This window comes from Anastrepha ludens, chromosome 4 (assembly GCF_028408465.1).
Source record: "Anastrepha ludens isolate Willacy chromosome 4, idAnaLude1.1, whole genome shotgun sequence".
In the NCBI taxonomy this organism is placed as follows: Eukaryota; Metazoa; Arthropoda; class Insecta; order Diptera; family Tephritidae; genus Anastrepha; species Anastrepha ludens.
This window is the reverse complement of record NC_071500.1, coordinates 87,089,301-87,105,557: the sequence shown is the minus strand read 5'-3', so window position 1 is coordinate 87,105,557 and position 16,257 is coordinate 87,089,301.

Below are 16,257 nucleotides of genomic sequence, written 5' to 3'. Positions count from 1 at the left end.
TAAGTTGTACATACATTTTAAACATTAATAATTTTGATAAATCTAAAATATTTTGACCTCCAAAGATAGGTTTATTTAATTTAATATTTGTATTTTTACCAAACACTACACACATATTATGATCTATTATTTTTCTTGATTGATATGTATTTCTACTTATTAGTTTTCTCATAATTTTTTCAGTTTTAACTATTCTAACATTAAGTCTATTTCTAACATTTTCCATTTGCTTACCATATACACTATTATTCATAAGTTTGAAAAAATCTTTTTCAAAATCGTTTTTAGCTTCTTTTCTAAGTGTTGTATTTTTTTCAATATAATTTTTTAACCATGCTTCTTGTCTACATTTAATACCTCTATGAATTTTAGTTAAAATTACACCATTATTTAAATATTCTTTTAATAATCTTATATCAATTATATAATTTTTCTTTGGTAACAACGTACACATTAATTTTTTAATTTTATCATTTGGTTTACTACCAATCCCTTTATTAATTAAGTCTGTTTGATTTGGTGATAAATCTTCAAATTGTGGAACATAATGATGAGGTGCTGGAGCATAATCATTATAAAAGTTGTGTAATTCCGGAGGAATACTTATATCAACTTCTAATGTATATCCAATATTATTATCATCAAAATCTTTATTTAAAATATTATCAACATTACAAAAATATTTAATTTCATCTTCATTTAACCATTCATGATTACCAACACTTAATTTTTGTGACATGGCCCATCCATATAAATTATTTGCATCTAAATATAAAATATAACTTGTTAATTTTTTAGAATCGTATATACCTTTAAGAGAAGCTTCCTCTTTACTTAATTTATAAACTTGTTCTACAATATCAGCATGTTCACTCTGTGAACCGTTGACAGAGTCAACATGTTCACTCTGTGAACCGTGGACAGAGTCAACATGTTCCTTTCGGTAACCGTTGACATGGTCAATATGTTCACTCTGTGAACCGTTTCCTTCGGAAATGTAATAATAACAATTATTAGCTTTAGCATAGTTATGTGCAATTTGTGATATTCCACCTCTAGTTCCACTTTCATAAAATTCATACATATCTTGATCTGTTAATAATTCTAATTTTTGTTTGGTTAATTTTAAAGCAGATGAATTACTTAAATGTGGTGAACTTATATAATGTATAGGATCTAAATTATAATTTTTAAAACATTCTTTTCTAAAATTATCAAATACATCACTTAAAAGTATAACATCTAATTTCAAATACCAGTTATGATAGTCTCTAAATGTTTTACAATTAAAATGTTTCCAAAATTTATTTGCAAATTTATAATCGTTAATATTAATATTTCCATTTAATGATGAATGAAAATCTTCAAGATTTGGAAATTCTGTTATACTTAATTTTTTATAATCATCAATAAATTCATATGGATATACACCTTTTCTAAGTAAATAACATTTATTTTTTAATGATAGATTTTTAAAAATATTATTAAAGTTTTCTAAATGATCAAAATTAATAGGTTTTATATTTTTAGTATTACAAACTGAACAAATACTACAAGCATATATTTTATTCTCAGTATTTTTACTAACTTTATAAGATACATAATCCATTTTTCTTATTTTCTTACATGTTACACAATATATATCATTAACATCTAATAAATTTTTAACAGCTTTATCTAATGAAGTATTTATAAATTCCATTGAATCTATAAATCTTAATTCTATTTTTTCGACAACTGTATATAATTCTAAATCTGTTGAATTACAATTACGACAAGTGTTTCTTGTCTTTAAATTATATTGATATTTACATTTTTCATTTTTACATTTTAAATATTTAGTTTCACCTACAATAACTGGTTTTTTAATTTGTTTAAATTTTTCAGTACTCGTTGCTAGAACACTAGTTTCAGTTTCAGGATGAAATTCATCTAAATATTTTAGAAATAATTTTGAATCATAACCTTTTAAATTATGAATAATAATTGGTAAAAATTTTGGCATCTTTAACTTTAGATTACATTTATTACATAAAGCCATTCTATATTTACCAGTTGTATGGTCATGATCCCAACATTTTTTATTTTCTTCAGAAAATGGAATATCACAAATTTCACAATTGTTAGTATTATCAAACTTTAATATCGATTCTTTATCCTGAATTATATTATTCAATTTTCTTACTTCATAATAATCTTTAGCATATTTTATTAAATTATCTAAGAATGATTTCAATAACACTTTTCTATTAGAAGTATTCTTTGAAATATATTGTTTGTTATAAGTGTTATAAATACCATAACTATTTGGAATGTGTTCATGAAGTAATATTGTATTTTTACATTTGTCAGATTTTTTTTTATTAATTTTTTCCAAAGTACATTCAAAATCAGCATATAAAGTATATGGATGAAATAATTCTGCACCATTAGATTTATATTTTAAAATATTTTCACCCTCTTTAGGTAACTTTATATTTTGTATTATATTATTATCATCTTTTAATAAATAACATGTTTTTATATGTTCTTCTAATTTATCAGATTTTTCAAAATGTTTAAAACATTTATTACAAATATGTAATGCTGATGATGAATTTTACCACTTAAAAATCCAGATAAATTTTTAAGTAGTACAAAGTGAGATTTGTATGTTTCTTCTGTAATATTTTCTTCTATATATATAATATTAACATGTTTTTTTGGCAAACCATTAACGAAATAATGAAAAGAGTTACTTTTATACATTAATTGAATTTGGTAATATTCATCATCATTTTTTTCTGAATCATAATGATAAAAATTCATGGTAATATTAAAATAATCTTCTAATTTTTTAACATTTTCTTCATTAATTATAAATGGAAATTCTAAATTTAGATTTTTAAATGTATCATCATTTTCTAAATCTTCAAGATATTTTTTATATTTTGTTGGTCTTTCTGGATGAATTTTTAACACATCTTGATAAATAGAATATAAGATACAATATAAAATACATTTATTATCAGTATTTTTAATATTAACACAATTTCTATTAGTAAATGGAATATATGATCCAGCAAGAATTTGAGACTTATCTCTACTAATATGTGTTTTTACTATTCTAACAAAGCTAGCTGTAGATCCTTTTGTACATTTTTCTGAGAATTTATTATTTATTTCCTCTATCATTAAATAAAATTCTTTTGTATAGTTTAATTTATTAACATAATGTATTTCTGATCTATACCAATATTCATAACTTTCTTTAATTTTATTAGTTTTTTTATCAATAATCACAATATTTACCGCTGTTGCTAAAGACACTTTAAAATTACTATATTTTTTAAAACCTTTGAAAAAATATTTGAAACAATTTCTTTTTATTAATTCTAAATGTCTTTTAATATTAAATTCTTCATTATTTGTAAACTCTAAATCAGCAACCATATTGTTAAAACATGAACCATTTAATTGTTTTTCTTGAATATCAATAATATCAAAATCATAATCATCAAAATTTTGAAATATATTTTGAATAACATCATTATTATGCTTTTCTATTAAAACACTTATTATGTTTAATAAACTATTTTTATTTTTATTGTACCAATATTTTGGCAATTGAAAAATATGTTTATTTGCTCTAATATATTTTTTTAAATTTTTTAAATTTTTAGATTTCAATTCTTTAATATTAAATGGATTCATTTTTATTTGGTTGATATTTTTACTTAATTTTTCCTTATTTATATAGAAAAATTTTTTTTAATAATTTAACTTCGCACCTCAAACATTTTAATACTTTAAATTGTGATGTAAATACTAATTAAATTTATTTAACTTAATTAGAAATTAATTTTTATCAGAATTTTTTTCATTATTTTCTTTATTATTAATATATTTAATATGAAATTGAGATTTTAAATGACGTTGTTTATGTGGAAGAGTATAATTTATACCACATTCACACTCTACGCTTGTAGTTCTACTTGGTAATGAGTTACGATATGCGAATTTTTGATTGTAACATTTTTTACAATACCCCTTATTCAAATTAGAAATAGTTGTTTCTTCTAAGCATGAAAAACATATTTTTTTACCATCTATAATAGATAAACATATTTTTTCACCATTTATTATTTTATGATATAATCTTTGTTTTGGTATGTTTCCTTCGTGAATGGGTTCTTTTGAAAACATAATTTCACTCATTATTTCCAATTTATTAACAAATATTTTTTTTTAATTTATGTTAACTTTGTTAACTATTTTCTTCGAAAATATCAATTTACATTTCTAATATTTAATCTTATACTAATTTTTTCTTTTCTAAAATCAATTAAATTATTATCCTGATCAACAATATAAATAGTTATATTTCTAATAGTATTTGTATTTACTGGATAGTATATTAAATTTGTAGGTATTTCATTTATTTTTTCACCAGGTTTATCATTGATAAAAAATTCATGAATAATATTTGTTTGTTTATTATTTTCATAACTACCTCCTACAATATTACATTTTATTCTAATAGAATTAACATTCATAATATTTACTGGTAAATCAGATGATACTAATGTATTAGGTTGAATAATTTGTTCACTAAATCCTAGTAATGAAGCTATGGAATTTTTTTGTGTAAAATCAATAATATAATCACTTTTAATTTCAACTTTTAATGTTGTCATATTTGGTTTAATAGTAATACCCTTTATTTTCTCTTTTATAAAATTGTTTATATCATTTATTTCATATGAACCAGTTGGGAATGTAATTATTTTGTTAACACTGTTAATTGTTTGTAAATTATCTTGTGAATCATTTCCTTCGAAAATATGTTCACTTTGTGAACCAATGACAGAGTCAACATAATGTAAAATATTATTTTTTAATTTTTCAGATATGTTCGGTATAGAATTATAAGTAGAAAAATTAAGCAAACACATTTCAAAATCATGTTTAACTTCATTTGACTCTGTTGAAATATGTTTATTATCTAAAATTATTGGTTCATCAAAATTACATGAAATTATTGAAGTATTTCCATCTAATGATATAGTCGGCATTATTTAATTAAGTAAAAATTTTAAACATAGATGACCACAAATTATTTCATTTATTTCTTGATCAATATTATTATTAAAAATTACAGTATTTTCATTAGTTTTGAAATATTTTTCTATTAATATTGGTAATTTATTTATAGCAAAGGAATCATAGTAAAAAATATGATTATTATATTTTTTATATGCTACCCAGTGTGTACCATTACCATCATTATTATCTAAATTTATTATTCCACATTCTTTATCTTTTATCTTTTTTGGTAATCTATCTTTCATGAATACACCCCTAAAATTTGCTATATTAAATTTTCTAGCATATTTTTTTAAATCATAATTACTTAATGGTTTAATTGGAATTAATTCAAAATCAAATTTTTTTTAAGTAACATACCATTACCAGATTTTTTAAGTAACATACCATTACCAGATTTTATATTTTTTTCTTCTAATGCTTTATTATGACGTATTTTTTCTTCTAATAATTTATCGTTAGTTTTTTTATCATTATATGCTCTATATAATGTTGTTCCTGCAGTAACTGCAGCTCCTATTGCTGGAATAAGTGGTAATAGTGCTGGTAAAAATCCGCCAATCTTTTCATTATTAAAACTTTGTAACTGAGACATAGATAATTTTAATATAAAAATTTTAAAAGTAGTTTTATTATTATCTAAATGTTTTTTTATTGAATTAATTTGTTTTCTAGTTAATGGTAAATATGTTTCATTCATTACACTTTCTTTAGTTCTTTGTAATTGAATTGGTTCTAATTTTATAGTAATATCTGTTTTATTTTTCATAGCATCATAAACTTGTTTTTGTTGATCCTCATTTAGAGATATTGGATATTTAATATATCGTCCACATTTTGGAATAAAATTAATTTCATTTTCATTTGTATTATGTTCACTTTGTGAACCGTTAACAGAGTCAACATTTATCAATTCTTCAGTTAATGAATTGTGAGTTGTTAAACCCATACCCATTTTTCTTTTAAATTTCATAGCATTAGTAGTTAAATATGCATTTACTTTTTCTGATAAACTACCATCTTTTGCTGAAACTCTTGACCATGCTTTATCTTCTAAAATTTTATCAGCTTCATGTCTTTTCTTTATATCGTTACTTTTAGAATATGCAATATCATGTTCTTTAGCTGCTTCATCTAATTTATTAATTGGATGTATATCTTTTTCAAGTTTTAATTCAAGATTAGTACCAGGTCCTAAATAATTATATCCTGGAGAATGTAATTCAAATGGAAGATTATTTATAAGATTATTTATAATACCACTACCATAATATCGCACCATTTATTATAATAGAAAATGTGATGTATTTATTTATTTATTTGGATAATTATTAATCATGAACTGAAGGTAAACTTGAAATATCATCATCAACTTTTTTATTAATATTAGACAATTCGTTTTTATTTTTCTTATTTATTTTAGTTACATTCTTTAAAAGTTCCTCTGTTAAACTATTTGATTTAGTCTGTCGAGAATTGTATTCATTTGTCGAGAATTGTCGAGAATTGTCTTCTTTTGTCGAGAATTGTCGAGAATTGTCTTCATTTTTAGTGTTTTTGCCAATAATTTCAATACCAAGTAATTTAAGTCCATTATTAAGAGAATCGCGTGAAATATGATTTTGTTCGCAAAATTTTACTTTAGTTAATTTTAAAGTACTAGCTTGTTCTAAATAATTAATAGCTAAATTTCTTTCTCTAATTTGTTTAAGTTCATTAGCATTTTTTGGAATATGAATATTTTTTGAATTTCTAAAACTTTTTGTTTTCCCTTGTAGTGATACAAGTGGTGAAACAGTTTTAGTAGAAGGGCTTGGATGATTGTATAAATTAGTTATATTCTTATACATTTTATTCATTTTAATTTATTTATAAAAAAATTTTTTAAAATAATTATATTTTTCTTAGTGTTTCAATATAAAAAAATATTAAAAATTTTTATTATAATAAATGTCGAATATACATACAATTGAAGAATTTAAAACAAATACTGATGTGCCTATCTTGAAATTAAGAGGATCTAATAGGACTATGAATAAGTTCGTGCGGTTTTTTTTCGAAATTTGAAACTTTATTGACGTAAAATGGTTACAAATTTAATATTCAAAATATTGTCCATCGCTTACTACTACTTTTTCCCATCTTTCTGGCAATTCACGGATTCCCTTTGTGAAAAATTCGGTCGGTTTTGCCGCAATCCACGAATCGATCCATTTTTTGACTTCATCGTAATTACGGAAGTGCTGGTCAGCCAGGCCATGTTGCATCGATCGGAAGAGATAGTAATCGGATGGCGCAAGGTCTGGACTATACAGCGGGTGGGGTAGGACATCCCATTTGAGCGTTTCTAAGTATGTTTTGACCACTTGTGCAACATGTGGCCGAGCATTGTCATGTTGCAAAATAACTTTGTCGTGTCTATCGGCGTATTGCGGCCGTTTTTCTCGCAGTGCTCGGCTCAAACGCATCAATTGTCGTCGGTAGACATCCCCCGTAATCGTTTCATTCGGTTTCAGTAGCTCATAATACACAACACCCAGCTGGTCCCACCAGATACACAGCATAACCTTCAGGCCATGAATATTCTGCGCCGACGTCGATGTTGAAGCATGGCCAGGGTATCCATACGTTGCCCGACGTTTTGGATTGTCGTAATGGACCCACTTTTCATCGCCAGTCACAATTCGATGCAAAAAACCCTTTCTTTTGTGCCGTTGAAGCAGTTGTTCGCATGCCATAAAACGGCGTTCAACGTCTCTTGGCTTCAATTCATACGGCACCCAATGGCCTACCTTTCGGATCATTCCCATGGCTTTTAAACGTTTGGAAATGGTTGATTGATCAACTCCCAAAGTTTTTGCAACCTCTTCTTGCGTTTGAGCCGGATCTTGATCGAGCAATTCCTCCAATTCGGTATCCATGAACTTTGGCGGCGCACCCTCGCGTTCTTCGTCTTCCAAGCCAAAATCACCACTTTTAAAGCGTGCAAACCACTTCTGGCACGTTCGCTCAGATAGAGCATGCTCACCATAAACTTCCACCAAGATACGATGACTTTCGGCTGCTTTTTTCTTCATATTAAAATAATGAAGAAGAATTCCCCGCAAAAACACATTATTTGGCACGAAATTCGACATTTTCAAGTGTGGTAAAAATATTGTTGTTTACGCTTCAAATAAAAAACTTATACTGACGTTTGTGCCTTACGACATTAGCTCTCCAATGAATGTTTGGAAATGTGGATCGATGGAATAATAATCAAGTTACGCCATCTGTTGTAAAACCGCACGAACTTATAAATAGACCTATTAGTATAAAACTATTAAATAAAGAAGAAATAGAAAAAGAGGTTAAACAAACACAAGAATTTATTAGGCAACATAAATCTCAGTTTAATAATAGAAGTGGTTTTGTTCAATGTTTAAATGATGCACTTAAAAATAATGATCATGTATGGCATGAATATGCTGTTTGTATTATGAAAAGTGTTAAAAATATTAAAGATTATAATATTGAATTACATTCAGAATCAAATAAAATATTAGTAAATGAATTATTAAATGAGAAAGCTATATTAGAATTTAGTTTAATGAGTTATGAAGAAATTATTGGCAAATTAAATGATGATATGTATGAGTTACAAGTAAATTATGATATTCTTGAATCAGAACATAATAACCTTATAAATAGCATTGAAAATAAAAACGCTGCATTAGCTGAAAAATATAAGAACAATTTTATTAAAAGACAAAAAGCTATTGAAGAATCTAAAACAATGAAGATTGGACTAGTAAATAAAAAAATTACAACACAAAAACTCAATGATTTATTGAAAAGTGTAAGTAAAATGAAATAAAAAAAAAAATATTGTTAATAAATGAATACTTGTGTTAATATTATTCCATATCAAAATGATTGTATATCACAGTTATACATAATTGATGCTAATAATAAATATAATGGAGGATGTAGATGTGTCATAATGGATCCGTCTTTATTAAAATTAATTTCTATTGTAATTTTTATTGTAATTGCAATTCTTATATTTTATGCAATATATTTAGATATACAAAAAAAGGTAATTGAAAATGAATGTAAAAAGATTAACAAAAAAAAAAAATATTAAAAATATTTAGGATTTTTTCTATTGCATTAAATGAATAATTGTAAAAACAATTTTGATAAAAATAATCAATTATCAAAAATAGATTTTATTATTTCAAATGGAATAGATAAAATAATGCAAAATGAATACATTTCAATGGTACTAATTATTATTCTATTAATAATGTTTTTTTATAATTTGATAAGACAATTAAATACAAGACTACAATTATTTTAAACATAGGTTTCGACCTAGTCAAAACATATTAGTAAATTTTTAATAATATTTTTTAGTTAAATAAATGAAAGAAGAAAAAGGTATCGAATCTTATGACTTTTATGAACATTTGCCATCTAATTCTACACTATTAAATGAATATGGAAGACCAATAGAAATAAATATTAATAATCAAGACATTAAAACGTTACCATCAAAAAGTTTACTTAATATTAGAGGTCAAATTATTGCTAAAGATAAAGATGGTAAAATATTAGATAAACTTAATCCTGATAAAATAAATTTTGTGAATAATGGTATAATAAATCTGTTTAGTAAAATTACATATTTTATTAATTCAGTTGAAATTGATAAAATTGAAAATCCTGGAATAACAACAACAATTAAAGGCTTAGCATCATTTTCTAATGATTTATCATTAAATAATGCTGGTTGGCAAATTGTAAATAAAGGTAGTGTTTGTAATAAGAAAGGTTATTTTTCTGTTAGCATTCCATTATGTATATTAATTGGGTTTTTTGATGATTACAAAAATTTCATTTTTAGAATTAATCAAAAATTAGAATTAATAAGATCAAATGATGATACAAATTGTTTAATTATTGATAATAGTTTAAGTGATCATACTTTTTCTATTGATATTAATCAAATTATATGGAGAATGCCTCATGTTAAATTTTCAGTTGAAGTTGATCATGAAATTAATAAAAAAATTTCAAATAATACAAACTTTCAAATGTATTTTAGAAATTGGAGATACTATTGTACTACTGCAATTCCAGCTGTAAAGACTTATACCTGGAATATAACATCATCTAGTGCTAAACCTAGATATTTTCTTATTGCATTTCAAACATTAAGAAATCAGAATAATTATAAAGACAATAGTAAATTTGACCATTGTAATTTAGAAAATGTTGTAGTTAAATTAAATACAAATAGATATCCAAACTATGATATGCAACTATCTATTAATCAAAATAAATTTGATACATTATATAATATGTTTCTAGATTTTAAAAATTCATATTATGGTTCTAGTATAAATAATTTACCAATAGTTAATTATGATACATTTTTAAAAGAATATCCAATAATATGCATTGATACATCTAAACAGAATGAGGTAATTAAAGAGGCTGCTATTGATATTAAAATTGAATTTAAATGGACAGAAGATTTTCCATCAAATACAGTCGTTCACTGTTTAATTATTAGTGATGATAGTTATTCATATAATCCACTAACAAATCAAGTGATGCATGTTTGACTTGTTTTTTTAAATTTTTATAAAATTTAAATTAACTAAAAATTAATTGAAATAAATATGTAATTAATTATATTAATAGATTAAAAAAATTTATCTAAAATTCTAATTATGGATGGTCATTTAAAAGTTACTAAATTAGATAATAAAATTAAATTAACTATTCAAAATTTTGATACTCATAAACCAATAAAAAGATTAAATGAAATATTTCCGAATATTATTAGAGCAATTATTTGTGGACCAAGTAATTGCGGAAAAACAAATGTATTATTAAATATATTATCAAAGATTTATTATTCTGATATAATAATTTGTTCAAAAACTTGCTATCAAGAAAAATATAAATTTTTGGAAGATATGATAATTCAATTCAATAAATTGTGTGTTAAAAATGATTTGGAATCTAAAGATATAAAATGTTTATCAATTCAATCTCTACCAACACCTGAAAATATTAAACCATATTCTGTAATAATATTTGACGATATCTCTACAGAACAACAAGATAATATTGCCAATTATTTTGCTTATGGTAGACACAATAACATTTCTTGTTTTTATTTATGTCAAACATATTCAAAAATACCTAAACAATTGATAAGAGATAATGCAAACTATATAATTTTATTTAAACAAGATAAGACTAATCTGAAACACATATTTAATGATCATTGTAATGATATTGATTATGATATTTTAAAAAATATGTGTATTCAATGTTGGAAAGAACAGTTTGGATTTTTAGTAATAGATAAAGAACAAGAAACAAATGATGGTAGATATAAAAAAATGTTTGAATTTTTCTTTACAATATAAAAAATGTTTGAATTTTTGTTTAAATAAGATTTTTATTTTTTATTATTTCCATTTATTTTGGAAATCTTTATATTTTTCATTTTTTTCATCAAAAACTATATCTAATATTTTTCTATATTTATATAATCCATCAATGGTGGGCAGCAGATTTACTAATTATGACAACAGTTAATGTTAGAATTAATAGAGGATACAAATATATGCTTAATGTAATTGATACATTTTCTAAATTTGCTTATATAGAACCATTAAAAAAGAAAGATGGAAAAACAACTTCTGAAGCATTTTTAAATATTATTAAAAAAGCAGGTTGTGCACCAAAATTACTTCATACAGATTCTGGTAAAGAATTTTTAAATAAACATTTCCAAGAAGTTTTAGATAAATACAATATTAACATGTATCAAACATTTAGTGAAAAGAAATCATCAATTGTAGAAAGATTTAATAGAACCATTAATGAAAAACTAAAAATACGATTTGAAATTCAGAAAAATACTAAATGGATTGATGTAATTGATAAAATATTATATGAATATAATTACAAAGATGTACATAGAACTATTGGTATGAAACCTTGTGAAGTAAATGAAAAAAATGAACAATTAATATTTGATAATTGTTTTAAAATTAATAGAAACAATTTAGAAAAACCAGTTTTTAAAATTGGAGAAAAAGTAAGAATTCAATCACATAAAAAACAATTTGAAAACAAATATAAAAATAATTGGACTCGAGAAATATTTTATATTAGTAAAATTTATCCATCTAATCCAATAACATATTTAATAAGAGATTTAAGTTATGAACCAATATTGGGTAAATTTTATAAATTTGAACTTCAAAGAGTTCAAATTTGAAGTTTCAATTATTTTGCGTCCACCCTCTTCTAACGCTAAATACATACTGCACTTGTAACCATGTTTGACTTTGTCAAACGGTTTCGACAGAGTCGAAACATGTGTTGATGTATAAAAGCTTATCAAATATTATGCTTATCTTGCAGTTTGTGACTCGTATTCAACAGTATTTCATTTTTTTTTTGGTTTGTGCTTATGCTTATTCTATTTATAGATTGTGAGCAATGTTGATAAGATCAGCATTGCTTGCTTTGCATACTACTCAGCTGTAATTACATTACTTCAGAATATGATGTTTAGATGAGTTGGTTAAGCAGTTGGAATTATAACAATAATTTTGTTGCAAGTTCAAATCTGACTCAAAGACTCTTGTTTTGAGGAGTTCGTCGTTTTTTTTGAAAGGTACTTTAAAAAATAAATGTATCCTTTTTTGTTTTTTTTTTTGAATAGATTACTTTAAATATTTTGTAATAAATATTTAAAATTATCAATCAATAATAATCGACCCAACTCAAAATTTTTAACTTTTTTTTTTATTTTTGTTTGAATAGATTACTTTAAATATTTTGTAATAAATATTTAAAATTATCAATCAATAATAATCGACCCAACTCAAAATTTTTAACTTTTTTTTTTATTTTTGTTTGAATAGATTACTTTAAATATTTTGTAATAAATATTTAAAATTATCAATCAATAATAATCGACCCAACTCAAAATTTTTAACTTTTTTTTTTATTTTTGTTTGAATAGATTACTTTAAATATTTTGTAATAAATATTTAAAATTATCAATCAATAATAATCGACCCAACTCAAAATTTTTAACTTTTTTTTTTATTTTTGTTTGAATAGATTACTTTAAATATTTTGTAATAAATATTTAAAATTATCAATCAATAATAATCGACCCAACTCAAAATTTTTAACTTTTTTTTTTATTTTTGTTTGAATAGATTACTTTAAATATTTTGTAATAAATATTTAAAATTATCAATCAATAATAATCGACCCAACTCAAAATTTTTAACTTTTTTTTTTATTTTTGTTTGAATAGATTACTTTAAATATTTTGTAATAAATATTTAAAATTATCAATCAATAATAATCGACCCAACTCAAAATTTTTAACTTTTTTTTTTATTTTTGTTTGAATAGATTACTTTAAATATTTTGTAATAAATATTTAAAATTATCAATCAATAATAATCGACCCAACTCAAAATTTTTAACTTTTTTTTTTATTTTTGTTTGAATAGATTACTTTAAATATTTTGTAATAAATATTTAAAATTATCAATCAATAATAATCGACCCAACTCAAAATTTTTAACTTTTTTTTTTATTTTTGTTTGAATAGATTACTTTAAATATTTTGTAATAAATATTTAAAATTATCAATCAATAATAATCGACCCAACTCAAAATTTTTAACTTTTTTTTTTATTTTTGTTTGAATAGATTACTTTAAATATTTTGTAATAAATATTTAAAATTATCAATCAATAATAATCGACCCAACTCAAAATTTTTAACTTTTTTTTTTTATTTTTGTTTGAATAGATTACTTTAAATATTTTGTAATAAATATTTAAAATTATCAATCAATAATAATCGACCCAACTCAAAATTTTTAACTTTTTTTTTTATTTTTGTTTGAATAGATTACTTTAAATATTTTGTAATAAATATTTAAAATTATCAATCAATAATAATCGACCCAACTCAAAATTTTTAACTTTTTTTTTTATTTTTGTTTGAATAGATTACTTTAAATATTTTGTAATAAATATTTAAAATTATCAATCAATAATAATCGACCCAACTCAAAATTTTTAACTTTTTTTTTTATTTTTGTTTGAATAGATTACTTTAAATATTTTGTAATAAATATTTAAAATTATCAATCAATAATAATCGACCCAACTCAAAATTTTTAACTTTTTTTTTTATTTTTGTTTGAATAGATTACTTTAAATATTTTGTAATAAATATTTAAAATTATCAATCAATAATAATCGACCCAACTCAAAATTTTTAACTTTTTTTTTTATTTTTGTTTGAATAGATTACTTTAAATATTTTGTAATAAATATTTAAAATTATCAATCAATAATAATCGACCCAACTCAAAATTTTTAACTTTTTTTTTTATTTTTGTTTGAATAGATTACTTTAAATATTTTGTAATAAATATTTTAACATTTTTTCACTTAATAGACATCGACCCAACACAAAATTTTTAACTGTACCAACCTAAATATTGATTACTAGTACATCAAAAATAGATATCTTTAATATCTTAAAAATATTAACTACGAGTAACTATAATTTAGGGGTGGACTAAATCGACCCAATTCAAAATTTTTAACTTTTTTTTTGAGATAATATAAGCTAAAAAAATGAGTTAAATGTTAAAAAATGTTAAAATTTTGAGTAACTGTAAGTTAAAAAAATGAGTTAAATGGTAAAAATGTTAAATTTTTGAGTTAAAATGATAAAAATGTTAAAATTTTAACATTTTTTGATATTGTCTTGTAGTCCGGAATATACATACTACTTATACCATATGACATATACGTTGAAAAAGTTGTCAACGACCAACAAATCGATTTTGAGTTTTTGATGGTTTCTTGTAGTTTAAGGCCCCGAAAATGCGATGCCATTACTCTGAACTGAACGAAATTACAATATAAGTTTAAATAAATTAAAAGACTGGGCTATTTTTTTATGACTATAAGGTTCGGTTTTTTCTCTTTCAACTTTCAACATCCACAAAATGCCAGGGTATTCTACTTTTTTATTTTTGTAACATTTGTAGTTTTGTCTGTACCGTTACTACGACAAAGATCTCTTAACAGACTATCACCTTCGGGTAAAAGTCGAGGAGTAAAAGAAGTAAGTCCGGAAAACAACGGATCTGATACTGTTTAGCAGGAAACATAAAACACCTGCTCTTAAATGAATATTCCTAGACGGAAAACCACTTGCAGTAGGAGAAAGGGCAAATCTTCTAGGACTTCTACTGGAGAGAAAGATAAATTGGAGGCTCACAGTCGCAGATAGAGCAAGCAATAATATTATTATTATAATATGGTGGAATGCCCTTGAGAAGGGTATGAACATCAAAAGAATTGACAAAGTTCAAAGACTAGCATCTGTTCTTATAACCGGTGCGATGTCAACCACACCATCGAAAGTAACGGGTGATTTTTTAGCTATTATCTTTTTAAACAGTTGGTTTAAACAGCTGACGCACGTTTCGTGTTCTGTTTCACTGTCAAACATCTTCAGTTTGGTCTATAATTTAACCATGAATCTTCTTACAAACGAACAACGCTTTCAAATCATTGAATTATATTATAAAAATGAGTGTTCTGTTAAGAAAGTTTAAGATAGACTTTTTTTTATCGAAAAATTGTGTTTAGCAACGAAGCTCATTTTTGGATCAATGGGTACGTAAATAAGCAGAATTGTGTCGATTTTGGATTGAAGATCAGCCGGAAGAATTGCAAGAGCTACCAATTCATCCACAAAAGGTCATAGTTTGGTGCGGTTTATGGGCTGGAGGTATCATTGGACCGTACTTCTTCAAAGATTCTGCGAATCCTAACGTAACTGTGAATAGTGAGCGCTACCGTGAAATGATATCCAATTTTTTTTTGCCACAATGCAAGAGCTTGATTTGCATGACATGTGGTTTCAGCAAGACGGTGCCACATGCCACACAGCAAGCGTTACAATGGACTTGTTGAGAGGCGAGTTCGGTGAACATTTTATTTCACGTTCGGGACCTGTCAATTGGCCACCCAGATCGTGCGATATAACGCCTTCAGATTATCTTTTGTGGGCCTATGTTAAAGCTCATGTCTATTCAGACAAGTC